Source organism: Anas platyrhynchos, chromosome 1 (assembly GCF_047663525.1).
Source record: "Anas platyrhynchos isolate ZD024472 breed Pekin duck chromosome 1, IASCAAS_PekinDuck_T2T, whole genome shotgun sequence".
NCBI lineage: Eukaryota > Metazoa > Chordata > Aves > Anseriformes > Anatidae > Anas > Anas platyrhynchos.
Genome location: NC_092587.1, coordinates 85,747,048 through 85,760,703, shown reverse-complemented (window position 1 = coordinate 85,760,703; position 13,656 = coordinate 85,747,048). Strand labels below are relative to the sequence as shown.

General features: G+C 42.3%; 1 long non-coding RNA gene across 4 annotated transcripts in view; it reads right to left on the bottom strand.

Annotated features, from left to right (window-relative positions):
• LOC106016330 (uncharacterized) overlaps positions 1–13,656 on the bottom strand; it is a 117,385-nt gene that overhangs the window by 21,161 nt on the left and 82,568 nt on the right. For 3 of the 4 annotated variants that reach the window (XR_003494900.3, XR_011812374.1, XR_003494901.3), the window contains 2 exons: positions 5,325–5,701; positions 2,832–2,954 (listed from right to left, as the gene is read on the bottom strand). This is a non-coding gene — a long non-coding RNA (uncharacterized lncRNA). Of the gene's footprint in view, positions 1–1,065; positions 1,417–2,831; positions 2,955–5,324; positions 5,702–13,656 lie in introns of those variants that run through there. The other variant, XR_003494902.3, reaches the window with a different exon arrangement.

Below are 13,656 nucleotides of genomic sequence, written 5' to 3'. Positions count from 1 at the left end.
CTGTTATAGCATAAGGTACCGGACTGCCAAACTGCAAGAGTAAAGGGATGCTGTATATTTAGGTCTGCAAGCAATATCAACACTAGTTTCTCTGTCCACTGACCCATTTCTCTTTCCCTCACTACTTTCCTATCCTATAAAAAACAGCAATTAAAATTGAGAAGGGATTCATAGAAGGAAGAAAAATCACAGTATGTGTCCCATTCTATCCCACCCCTCTTTGGCTAACCTCCCAACAAGTAAGCTATTTATACTAGCAGAATTTTTTCAGGACTTGGAAGAAGAGCTCTGTTATATCTCATCTACCCATCTGAAAGGCAACTTATCAGCCATCAAATCATAAAAATTTTCAGATGCAGAGAGTGTTTAGAAGGCAAAGGTAAAAATCATGAGCTATCCTGGCAATCTGCATACATGCAGCCACATGAGCGCCTGAGTTCTGGAGGTTAAAAGGTAATATCCACCAAAGCAAGCATGAGCAATGAAAAATGTGAATAAAGCAGCCTGTATTTTGACCATCATCTCTTTCTTCAAAGAGTGTTTGAAAGAAGCAGAGATGTTCAGATGGACAGGCAAAGGAGACAACATCCACTCCAGCACACCGTCACTGAGCTACACTTATCCCAGCCCTGGAGAAGGCAAATGGCCTTTTAGTGTGCTAAACAAGATGATTAAAATACCAATAATTTTTCAGAGAACACTAAACCTAATCCCCCAAATCTATGGACTTTGTCACATTGGAAATCTAACTTCATTTGATTAGGATGGGGAGTCCTTGTGTTATTTACCACAAGGAAAAACGTGGATCTGCTGGAACATCAATCCAGCCTGAAACTTGTTGTGTTGAATGGAAAGGAAACCTGCACGGTGAAAAATCCAACAGCAAACCAAAAACCTCCCTAAGAACTTTGACAGCAGGGGAAGGAAAGATGTGATTGTTCTAACTCAAGGCAGGGAATAGAATTGTCTATGTTGGGCAGAGGAAGGGAGAAATAAACACACTGGAGGAATAGTTCTATGAAAAGTACTCAAGCTTAGGTTTCAGAGTAAAATGAAAAAAGTCAATTAAGATGAGCAAAACATCTATATACTTCTCCAGGGGTGGTTCAGGCTGTCTCAAAATTCATACGGACACCAGTACCCATCAAAGTTGATTTCACTTCTAAGCAGGACTGCAAATTCACAGGGTTTTATGTCAGTACCAAAATTTATCACAGATGCGTCTTCTATAGTCAGTGGACTGTATAACCTGTCTGATCATCTTCACAATCCCTGTAGCCACAGAGACATTCTCCTCTTGGGCCCAATGATCTTCTTTCTTTAAATTCTGATTAAGAATCTAATCCTTCTTGTAGCCTCCCAAGAAGTAAGTGTAAAAGTCTTTCCTCTTAAGCAGCAACATGTGGCAAAAATATCCTAATATGAAAAACAACATGTAAATACAAAAGAATTCTTCAGGTGAATACCACATTTGTCCCTTCACCTATAACACTGCTGGCTCCACTAGTCTCTGCAGGAAGACTTTTCTGTCCATGGCTGTACAAGCTTATGTCCCTCTTTTCCTCAAAGAGGAGGACGGGAGACTAAGGCCTAGCTCCTTTCATCAAGCAGCCTGGCTGAAGGGAACTGCCCTTTGGCAATGACAAGCACAGCAGCTCTTCACAGAGGGGCTAGGGTGGTAAATTCAGACCTAGACATCTAAACTGTAGGAGTTTAAAGTCTAGATTGGTAAAGCTCAGCCTCTGTCTCCCATGATATATATTATCAGTTTCAAAAAAAAAAGTCAGGAATAGAGTTCATCTTTTGGAACCCAACTTCAGCAACACCCAAAGTACAACTTCCTAGAGCAGCACTGCAGCATCAAACTATCCTGAGTTTCAGACCAAATGTTTCATTTTCCTCCTTCAGAAAACTGCTACCACCAGAAAAAATAAAAATAAAAAAATAAAACAAGTTTTACAATGAGCTCTTGGAGAAAAACTAGTCTGACAGAAGTCAGTAGACATAATGATTATTTCTGTACATTTTATCCAACATGTAAAGTACTGTATATACAAACACCCACCACAGAGGAGACAAATAAAAATTAAGGGTAATTAAAAGAATAAGATGAATTTTGCAGAAAATTTGACACTATTAAAATATTCTTTCTAACATATTCAGAGAGCTCCTTAAAGGAAGGAAAGGAATCGATGACCTGTGACTCATCTATACTTGTCTCTTCTTTTGCTATGACTTATAGCTTGATAATAAGTGGAATTTTATTTTACTGAACTTCCCTTGAAGGGATCATTTGACTCAAGAGATCAAAGATGATTTCCCCCCCCAAAATGTCTGTGCGTGGGTAGATGTCTTTGCCCTGTTGATTATTGGGCCATCATCTTGATCAGATTAGAGATGAATACTTTTAATGCTTTCCAAAGACAGGGAAGAATTTGACATCTCCTGTGTGAAGTCCACCTGGACAAAGGGGAAGAGCACCACAGCTTGTGGAATTGTGAATCCAATGCAATGAGAACGTGACTGACCCATGCTGGTATTAAAATACCTACAGCAGAACCAAACAATCCTTGCAAAAATGGGAAAATGCTCCAAGCCACATGTCAAAACATGCTTAAGTCGAGACTCCAAAATGAAGGCACAGGATATCTCTTCTTTTTCAAGGTTATACACAGGTTTATAGGAGAAGCAAGACATACATGTAAGCTGGGTTCTCATAAGCCCTAGACTGATATAGCAACCACAGGGCCACTCTCTTCCTCTACTGATTGAGTTACAACATGTGTTGCTATTGCTGTTGTTAAATCTGAGGTAATACTACAAAACAGTACCTGAAAACCTTCCTCTGAGTAAGGCCGACCCAGCCTACTTCTTAGGATTCATGTGCCCATATTCTTCATTTATCTTCATTTCACACTGTTGTTCTTGCCAGATAAGTTGTCTCTGCCAGAAAGCTTTTGGAAAGAGAAAGTGTCATGAGAACCACTGCAATTATACATACAAACCCACACCAGCTGGATCAGTGCAGCCATTTTGAAAACTTTTTTGCAGCTAGGACTGCGTATTCGCTTTTGTATACCTCTATTTTCATGCACGTCTTCTACTTTTTGTTATTAACCAAAGGCTACTGCTTTCTGCAAATTCACAACAATTTTCTGGCATTTTTTCTGGCAAATTACAGCAGTTTAAAAACAATCTCACCATGCAAATGCTGACTTCTGGTCCATTTTGGCATGGTGCTCCTTGAACTCTATATGGGGAGATAATGAAAAGCAGGTGGATGTGGCCTGGAGGAAGCTGCGACCCATGGAGAGCCCCTGCAGGAGCAGGCCCCAGGCCAGAGCTGCAGCCCATGGAGAGGAGCCCACGCAGGAGCAGGGGGTCTGGGGGATCTGTGCTGGAGCAGTTTGCTCCTGGGGAATGGACCCCATAATCCCGTTTCTCACCCTTCCCATTAAGGAGGGGGAGAGAGAGAGCACTGGTGGTGGAGCTCAGCTGGGTAAAACCCCCACAGATGCAAGAGGAAATGAGAGAGGTGCAGCTCACAGCCTGAGCAGGGGCCAAATGGAGTCAGCGAGGCAGACGCAAAGGGTGGAGGAAAGTTTCTGGCTGCACCAGGGTGAGTCTGTTCCCCCAAGCCCCTCCATGTCATCCTTGCAGCAAACAAGCCTTGAGCCAGTTCTGGTCTGCTGACTTACAACATTTAGAGGTGTTCTTCTGGAGCATGCTCTTGAGCATATCCACAGCATTATGCTGGCTCATCACGCAAAACCCTCCTGGATACTTTCACAAAATGGAAATTCAGGGATGGAAAAAAAAACACAATGCTTTCAAAAGGAGTCAGAGCCTGATTTATGGCTTTATGTCCAACCAATGCCAGCTCAGTCCAGAGAGTCAGAGTTTCTCCAAGGAGAAGGTTATTTCAAAACCTCCTGTAATTTTCTGAGCCTTTTTTTCCTGGTGCCCTCTGCAACAGTCCCCTAGTGAGACATTTGGTAGCCAGCAGAAAGAGGAGCTCAGTCTGTCTGCAGCAGCACAGGACATACACGCAGCAGTGAGTTACAGATCAGGCTAGGTCAGAGAAGGCAGTGTGGGCTTGTCATAGCAAAAGCAATTTGCCCGTCATGAAATGGCTTAAGGGAAGTTTTTTTTATTGTTTTGTCCCCTATTACTTCACAGCCTGGTGCATCTGGCTTTGTTTCTCTACCTCTCCAAGATCTCATGCTACAAGCTTGGATGAGAAAGCCTACTAAGATCAGTCTTGCCATCCCTCCCAGCATGGCTGTCTCTCTTGTACCCTGTGAGGAACTACAAGAGGAGACTTTTTTTCAGAATATTTGGGTATTGCAGTTGGATGTACCTTTCACAGAACATATCCTGAGACAGTCCTGGCTGCCAGTACAGCATGCTATCCTCACCTGCACACCTCCAGCCCTGTGCCACATTCATGTAGGCATTCCTGTCATTCTTCGAGGAACTATGACTTCTAGGACAATAAACAGGGTGCACCTGTGGCCATCCCACAATTCCCACAGCACTCCCTACCTCTGTCCCAGCCAGGCATAGATGAAGTGCGGTGGTTTCAGAGCAGTACTTTAAAACCTCATGAGTCAAACCCTAGTATCCCTTAATATTTGATCGCAGCATGTAAGTGGTGCCTCATGCTGTTTCCCTCTGTGACCTCAATATCCAATTCCCGTTCCCCTTGGTTGCTTCACTTGCAAGAATAATGCCATCTGTGTTGAAGATAATACCCTGTAGCAACAACTCAGTACACTTGGTCACCGATTTCTTCCACCAACCCCCCTACAAGGCAGAGCGAGGTGCCATGTGTAACCCACATGTTCAGCTAATACAAAATCTGTAACAGCAGTTCTTCTAAAACCTCAGACTAATCCTATTAACTCCTAGCAGCAGGTGCAAAGGGGTTGATACGCCCAGCCCTATGCCTCCCACAGGTACAGAGATGCACTTGGGGCTCTCATACCCTTAGAGACAAGCAAACAAATGTTCTCCCACACACAGACATGTTCACACACCCACCCCACACAGCGCTCGCATGCAGTTCTGCTCGATAGTGTTTTACTGGAAGAGAGAAGCTGTACATGCATTATTGTGGTGTAAAGAGAAAACAGAGTTCCAGGTCTCCATCAGAGGTAGGCACAGGCTTCTCAGAGCAAGGCTTCAAAGCACAGCTCTGATTTTATCTCCCATGTCCATTTGTCATTAGCATCAATTCCTGATTTGGTGCCATGTGGATAGCCTGATGTGATCTCTGTTCTCTCTTTTTTCCCTCGGGGTTAGGAACTGCTTTTTCTCATTACCTTTTTGTTGAAAAGTGTTTATCATGGCAGATAATCTGTGAAAAAGCTCCTTCTTGAAACTATTTGTCTTTTAGCTGTGGGAGTAGGAAGTGCCTCACAGTTTCATTCCCTCTTCTCATTTTCGAGTCGTTCTTCTCTCTCATGGTAGTGCACTCCAGCTCTGGGTGCCCAGCTACACTTGTAGTACATATTCTCGCAGGTGCAGCCAAAAATCAGTCTTGGATAAAAATTTTGGATGTAGGAGTGAAAAAGGGGGTGCACTCCTTTAGTTCAGGCCCCATGACTGCCCGTAGGACCAAGTCTGTTTGCTTTCACATGGTAGGTTTGATGTTGGCGGTGGCATGTGCCCTCATCCACATCAGTAGGCATCTTCTTCACTGTTTAAAGACAAGGGTAGCATGGTTAGGTGAGTGCGCAACACCCTATGGCAAAAGACATTGTGCTTTCACTCAGATTTGGGTTTTTAGCCTTTGACACTTTGGAGCACGGACCTGGCTGCCTTAAATCAAATGCCACCACATGCAGTTGGCTTTTCTTCAGTTTGATTAGAAGTGAGGAAGGAAATTATTCTGTTCTGTAGTTAATTTGGGGGGAGTCACTGTGTAATGCAGAGAAAAAGCAAGTGAGGTTCAGATTTTTCATCTCTTGAGAAACCTGAAGATTTTTTTTTCCATCATAAGCTGGTGATGAAAAAATTAAATTTATTCTCTTTCACAAGGAGTGGAAATACTGATACTGAATGTTGACTTTTTTTTTAATTAAAAAAAGATTTCTGATGATCTCAAATTCAAAGCATTTAGTTTTCCTGAAGTAATATAAGTTGTTCTATTTTAAGGCATTTCAATAATGTCCCTCTAACACAGCTGTTTACAGGAATTAGCGGTGTGGTTGTTTCCTGGCCCGATTACGGCTCCAATAACACACTCCAAGGCACAGAGCTCACACGGGGTGCTGCCTCAACTGACCAGACAAAACTGACTGCATTGCCTTATGGGTTTGCAGGCCTTTGGTTGAACCTAACAAAGAGTGGAGAAAGGGGTGTTGGAAAGGGAATCTGTGAAAGCAATACACCCTAGGGAAATACAGCTTGGAATCAGTTCAGAACTAAACTGCATTTATTTTTTTTTTGCCCTGGGGGAAAAATAAAAAAAAAAAAAAAATCTTTCTTGAGGAACATTTTCACACAGGTTTAGTATGGGGAATGCTGAGGAGGGAAGGGAACAGAAGGTGTATCTTGTGCAAATATATCATTATTGAATCCTACTGGTGCTGTAATAACAAGTATAAGTTGTTATCTTTAAAATGAGCCCCACTGTAACCCTGCATGGCAGAGTGGACCCACAAGCCACATTCTGTGCACAGATGCACAAGCAACATCGTGCTTCTACATAGTCATACAGATCAGAGTTCACCTTGTGATAACTCAAACCTACCCCACAGAAACCTGCAGAATTCACAGACACCTTGGCAAAACTGAAGAGCAGGAGTAACATATTCTGATGTCCTATATCACGTGGGGTCTTGCACAAAAGGTGCGTGCAGGGCTTGCAACACACTTTCCTACATTTTCTTGGAATTGTCCTTGGACCAGAGACACTTACTCGTAGATTTGATCCCAAACACACACAGCCTTCCTTCCTGCCACTCACAAATCACCCTGGCTCCCTTGGGAGGGCAGATCGGGCAGCCCTGTCTCTGCTGAGACACAGGCTGCAGTTCGTGCCAACAAGGAGAGAAATCCCGCCAAAACCTTTACAACAGCCCTGGGCTCATTCACATTTTCTTCTGTGCCTGAGGGGAAAGGAAGGAGGGGAGAAAAAAAAAAAAAAGGAAAAAAAAAACATCTGTGAATTTATTGACTCTCCCTTAAGAATCTCTGGAGCTGTAAATTCCACCTTCATGGTGCTGGCTAATTAGGCATTTATTTAACTCTGTTGCTGTTTTTTTTTTTTTTTTTTTTTTTTTTTAATGACTCACTGCTGTTGTTTGAAGTTCACCGTCTATTATTTGTAATAAAAACCTCTGTCATATCTTTGCCTCATTATTCCTAACAAATAGTGCATTTCCTGTCCCCCCTCTTCCCTCTCCCTCTCTCTCCCCCTCCTCTCTGCTCCCTGCCACCATCACCTCTCTGCCTGGCGCTCCTGGAGTTTCAAAGCCCAGCTGTTAGCATTTTGTCGGCAGAGTGCTTCTGAGAAACTTCTGTCACGGGCTTCAGCGCAGCGGGGGCTGCTGAATAAAATATCAGCCCTTCAAAAGGGAATTAAGGCAGAGAACAAAAGCGGCAGGGAGAACAAGCTGATGAGGGGCCAGTTCTGCAGTCCCCTCCCGCCCAGCAGTTTGAAGGAGGGAGTCCTTTGGTGTCACTCTGCAGCAGTGACCTGCAGATGCACAGGACAGCTGTGGTGGGCACTTACTTGCTGATAACTGTCCTTGATGGGAGGGAAGAAGTGAAACATCCTTATTTCAGCAGTGTCAGAGTCTTGAGCACAAGTTTTACCTGCTCTCAACTACAGCTTGCAGGATCTGTCCCCAGTCACTGACTTCCTTGCACTTGCTGAAGCTTGGCTATAGAAGCATTTCTTACAGTCCGGGAAATTGCTTTAAAATACCCTAATGTTTTATTCCAAGAAAGAGACAAACTTTCCCCAACCAATGAAAAAAAAAAAAAAAAAAAAAAAAAGGAAGCAAATTTATGCACTAAGTTCATACTGATAATTTCTATTTCTGCAAACATCACCCTTATCTTCAATCTTCAAGAAAAAGAAGGAGATTTGGGCAATTAAAGGCCCATCAGCCTTACCTCAGTTTCTAGGAAAGTGATGGAGCAAACATTTCTGGAACCCAGGAACCCATTTCCAAACATATTAAGGACCAAAAAAAAAAGTGATTGGGCATAGTCAGCAAGGATTTATGAAGGAGCAGTTGTACCTGACCAACCTCATAGCCTTCTACAATTAAATAATTAGTTCAGTAGATGATAAAAGAAAAGAGATATTGCTTATCTTGGCTGTAGCTAACATTTTAAAACCATCTTCCATAACATCTTCATTGGCAAAATGATGAACTACAGGCTAAGTAAGTAGAAAGTGAGACTGAAAAGTGACTCAAATGCTGGGGCCAAAGGGTTGTGATCTTTGTGGGCACAAAGCCCAGCTGTAGACCAGTCATTAGAGGTGTACCCCAGAGGGACCAATAAAATTCAATTTCTTCATTAACGATCTAGACTACAGAGCAGAGTGCACCCTCAGCAAATTTGCAGAAGATACAAAATGAGGAGGAATGGCTGATATACCAGAAGGTTGTGCTACTTTCAGACAGACTCTGCCAGGCTGAAAGATTGGGTCAACGTGAACCTCAATAAGTTCAAGAAAGTGATTCCTGCACCAATACATGCTTGGGGTCAACTGGTTGGAAATGAGCTCTGCATCTCCAGAAGTCCCCAGCAGTGTTACCTTTGCAGCAGTGGCAGTCAGCAGCCTCCTGTGATGAAGAACATTGCCAGCAGGTTAAGGGAAATGAGCTTTTCCTTCTAACCCACACTGAAGATATCATATCTGGGGTGCTGTGCTCTAATCTGGGCTCCCCAGTACAGTAAAGACATGGACATATGGGAATGAGTCCAGAAAAGGGCAACTAAGATGATTAAGGACTGGGAGCTTCTGATATATGAGGAGAGGCTGACAGAACTAGGATTGTTCAGCCTCAATGAGGAAAGACTCAGGGTGAATCTCATCAATGTGTATAAATACCTGATGGCAGGCAGTAAAGAAGACAGACTCTAGTCAGTGGTACCCAGTGAATGGGCAAGAGGTGGTAGGTGCCAATTGAAATATAGGAAATTCCACTTCAATGTAAGAATTTATTTTATGTATTTATTTACTGTGAAGGTCAAACACTGGAACAAGTCATTCAGAGAGCTTGTGGAGTCTTCAACCTGGGGTCTATCCAAAACCCAGCTGGACACAGCCTCGAGCTACCTACTGTTTGTAACCATCTATTCAACAAGGGAGTTTGACTAGACAGTCTTTGGATCCTCCTTCCACTCTCAACAATCCTGTGTAACTTGAGGTTCTGAAATTTTTATGAAGTGTGGGTCAACAGTTTGATGAGAACTAGGAATCCAGAATTTTTCATTTAATGTAAAAATGACATATTTCCTCATATTCAGATTGATTCCAAGTTGAAGAAATAAGCAAAATTCAGCCCTTTAATCACAGCTTCTCTTTAAACATTTTGAAATGGAAAAGTGACTCAACTGAAGCCATTACAAGTCTGCTTTGCTTATGCTCTGCCCTTATGCAGCATTTTTGTCTGGAAGAAGATATATTGTCTCACTTTTAAACCTTGGCCAGTGCAGGAGTGTTTCCACAGGGAAGGATATACACCCATATTTGCTGCTGTGCTCTTTCAGGCACATTACAAAAGCCCCATGCCACAGGATGCTTTCTGTCTCTCCAAGGAGAACAGTCTGCAAGTTAAGATATCTCATCATAGTGGAGCTTTCTGCCATCCATCAATCATGAAATTTTACTTTAGGTGCCTAGTCAGCCCTGTGCTTTTAAGGCTTTACAGCTCTCCAAACATTTTGACAGAGTAAACCCTTTTTTCATAACTTAACCAAGCTGTACGTGTTTAAGTCTCTCCTTGTAAATAAGGTCATGCCAGCCTTTAATTATGTTCTCATGCAGCACCCCGTTCAACCTTGTCAGACATTCTGGAAGTGAGGTGTCCGAACTGCAGTGCTGCATTTCAGAAGTGGCCGCACTAGAGCAATGTAAAGAAGGCTTTCCTCTCTGCTCCATGCCATGACACCTTCAGATACGATGTCCCAAACTGGAGCACTCTCAGATTTACTTCCTGAGCAGCTTTCAGCATCAGCAACTGTTTTTTTTTTTTTTTTCCCCATGTGAAGTACATGCATGTTTTGGATGGAAAAGGCACACATATATATATGTGCATGCACATTAAAATATACGTTTACATTCTTCTTACACTTGAAGAGAAGATTCAGAGCAGATTTTGAGCAAAACACTTCTGGAACTCATGTCCAGCTTATCCAGGTGTACTGGTTAAAGAGGAGTTTCAAATTTCACCATATCTCACTTCAATGTATTAAAAGTCCTATAACTTGCTCAGAAACAACATTTAGAATTCTACTGCTTTTTCTTAGAACCTTGAAAGCAAAACAACAAATAATTTTACTCAAAACTAAAGATGTACCCCGTCTCTAAATAAGACTGAAGATTTCCTCAGCTCCTCTCAGAAGACCTATAATTGTTTTAAAAAGAAAAGCACAGTTTTGTTTTTTTTTCAATCCTAGTTCTATATTGAGCCTTCATCAGTTACAGTGGCTCTTATTTACCATTAGATATCATCTCACTAGTTTGTTTTCTTTAATGATCTAGCTCCAATTAGTGAGCTTATGCCAACATTTCCGCCATATCAAGTGCTGTCAATTGATCATTTGCATTACCACACCTAGTCTGAGGACATCCTGCCTAAAGTAAGACACGCATCAATTGTAACTATTCCAGTAGAGAACAGGAATTATTGGAGGACTACATAATAGGACTATGAATAAAGAACAATACTGGGGCTTCTTTATCAGAAAAAGAGACAAGGGCAAGTCACAATGCCTCTTAAACTTCATTAATAAGTCAAATTAAGTTTTTGTATGTTCATTGTAGAGTAAGCAAGAACCTACAGGATATGACTGCAGTAAGAGATTAGTTTTAAACCTTAGAAAAAGCTTTATTGCTGAAGGATAGATGAAGACTGAAGCTACTTAGCTGGAGATGGCACTGCAGATTCAAGTCTGCACAGTGAGTCTGCACAGCAGAGTCAGCCTTTGAGCATGGTGGGATAGCAGATGACGATGCAACATTGCAGCAATGACATGAGACTTCAGAGGAGAGAATATCTTTGTTTTCAAACCAAACCAGATTTCACTCACACTACCTCCTTTAAAGAACTAACAGTGACTATAACATTCTGTCTCAGCTGTATGGCTCATTAATATGTGATTGACTTTTGTCTCCTTAACAGGGTGTTGTAAGGCGCCAGTCCTGTTCTTCATCTTCATGCCACCATTTCTTCATAACTTGAAAATTGTCCTTTTCATTCCTCCAAGACCTAGGCTTCTCGGGAAGCTGGAATTAGGTGGGCTCTGACGTGAGTGACCTGCTACTCCAAGTGACATCAACACATTCCACTTTTACAGCCCACCTTCTCCTGGCCACATTGGTCCTTCCACATACAGTCAGTCCCCTTTCTTCTTCATTCACATCCATCGTGGCATATCTACTAGTTCTATACCCATTTTTATTTATTTTTTGTTACCTTATTGTAGTTCCTCTGATTCTAACATAAGCAATGCATATTATTAGTGTTCAACTTCCCAGTTGCCCCTCCAATGACTAGGGAGGCCCACAGTTCAGACAATACAAAGCAAGCATCATTGTCTGGGACAAACTGAAAGAGTTCATCCCAGAAAGCAGAGGAGAACCTGTTCTGCAGGTAAAGAAGAAAAATGGCAGGAAGTAAAAGAAGAGTACCAATACAAGAGTCTCTCCTAAAATTAATCTGTAACATATCACAGCCCAAAGGCATTTTCACTCCTTTGTTTCTGGTTTAACGACACGAGAGCTGAAGAGCTACACAGGGTATTTTCCTTCAAAGAGGGCTAGCCAGAGCAACTCTGAATACCTAAGTACAAGATGTCAGCCTCACACAAATAGCTGGATGGGCATGCAGGGAACTCAGGCATGAAGTCTTGCCCCTGGACAACGCAGGCAGCGGGGCTAGAGAGCAGCATTAGCAGACATGGCTCTATGGATAAATTTTTCAACTTGTTCTCCGGGACAGGTAAATAAGCAGGAAGTTGCATTTCTGCCTAAAAGAAATAAGTACAGCACCAAGGGACATAAACATCAGGGCAATCCACAACACAGTGAATGAATCCTTTTCTTACAGAGCTTTAACACATTGATGGGAAAGGCAGAGTGGAAAGACCATGCATTATTTCTGCCTATAGCCTAACAGTACTTTTCAGCTTGATCCTTGGAGCTCTGGCATAAACCATGCCCAGAGCAATCTGAAAAAGCTGACTCAGAGAATCAAGCTTGTTATCAATTTGTTTAATGCACTGTACCAGGATCTATGCCACCCCTGCAATAAACACATTTCAAATGATAGGACAAGGGGGAGTGGTTTTAAACTAGAAGAGGGGAGATTTAGATAAGGTGTTAGGAGGAAATTCTTCACTCAGAGGGTGGCGAGGCACTGGAACAGGCTGCCCAGGGAAGCTGTGGATGCCCCATTCCTGGAGGTGTTCAAGGCTAGGTTGGATGAGGCCCTGGGCAACCTGATCTAGTGGGTGACATCGCTGCCCATGGCAGGGGGCTGGAACTGGATGATCTTTAAGGTCCCTTCCAACCTGAGCCATTCTATGATTCTATGAAGTGTTCACAAATGAAAAAAGGCTCAAAATTGCCACTCTAAAGATGATATTTCAATTGCTGATCAGGTTGGGATTCGGGAAGCTAAAACTTCAATTCCAACACATAGCCTGAGGCCATGGTATGTCTGAAGCACAGGTGTGACAGAATGGGCTCTCATAGTGCTTCACTGACTAATGGGATTAAGGGGTTTTCATTAAGTCAGTTTAGTTATAAGGCTTTCACCTTATTGCACTTGCATATAGAAAAGGTAAGCATTGCTCTATGACTTGATAGATTTGACTTAGAAAAGATTAAACGGAAAACTTCAAACTGTCTGCTGAAGTAATTCAGTATCAAAAGCCTCACTTGACCCCAAGAACACAGTAGTGGAGTTGTTTTAAATATTTATGTCCAAATCCAAACACCAAAATTCCTTTCTGACCACTCTAGCTGTTTTCAAATGAAAGCTGTCCATCCCTGAAGTTCCTAACAGTCTGTCTATGAAGACTTTTGTTTTATGCCTGTAAGTACTCCAAATTACAAAAGGAGTAACCATCTCAAGGTAAATCAGGTCACAGGCAGAAATGTGGCAACCGAAACGGTTAAAAAACAGCCGATGTAATCCCTCCCTGATCAGTCAAATGCTGGATTTTCTCCATTACACTAACTACACTAAGCTCCACATCTGATTTACCACCTGTAGCTAGCCTACCACTAGCAAAAATAATTCTAGAACTTCACAATGAGTTTGATGGTCAGACTACAAAAGACACCAAGTGCAAGAAACAGTACCTTGACAGTGTCTTATGTGGATGAGGAATTAGAGGATGCAAGTCTAAACCTCAGAGTACTGTCAGTTACTTGAGATCATTTCAAACCTGTGATTTCAT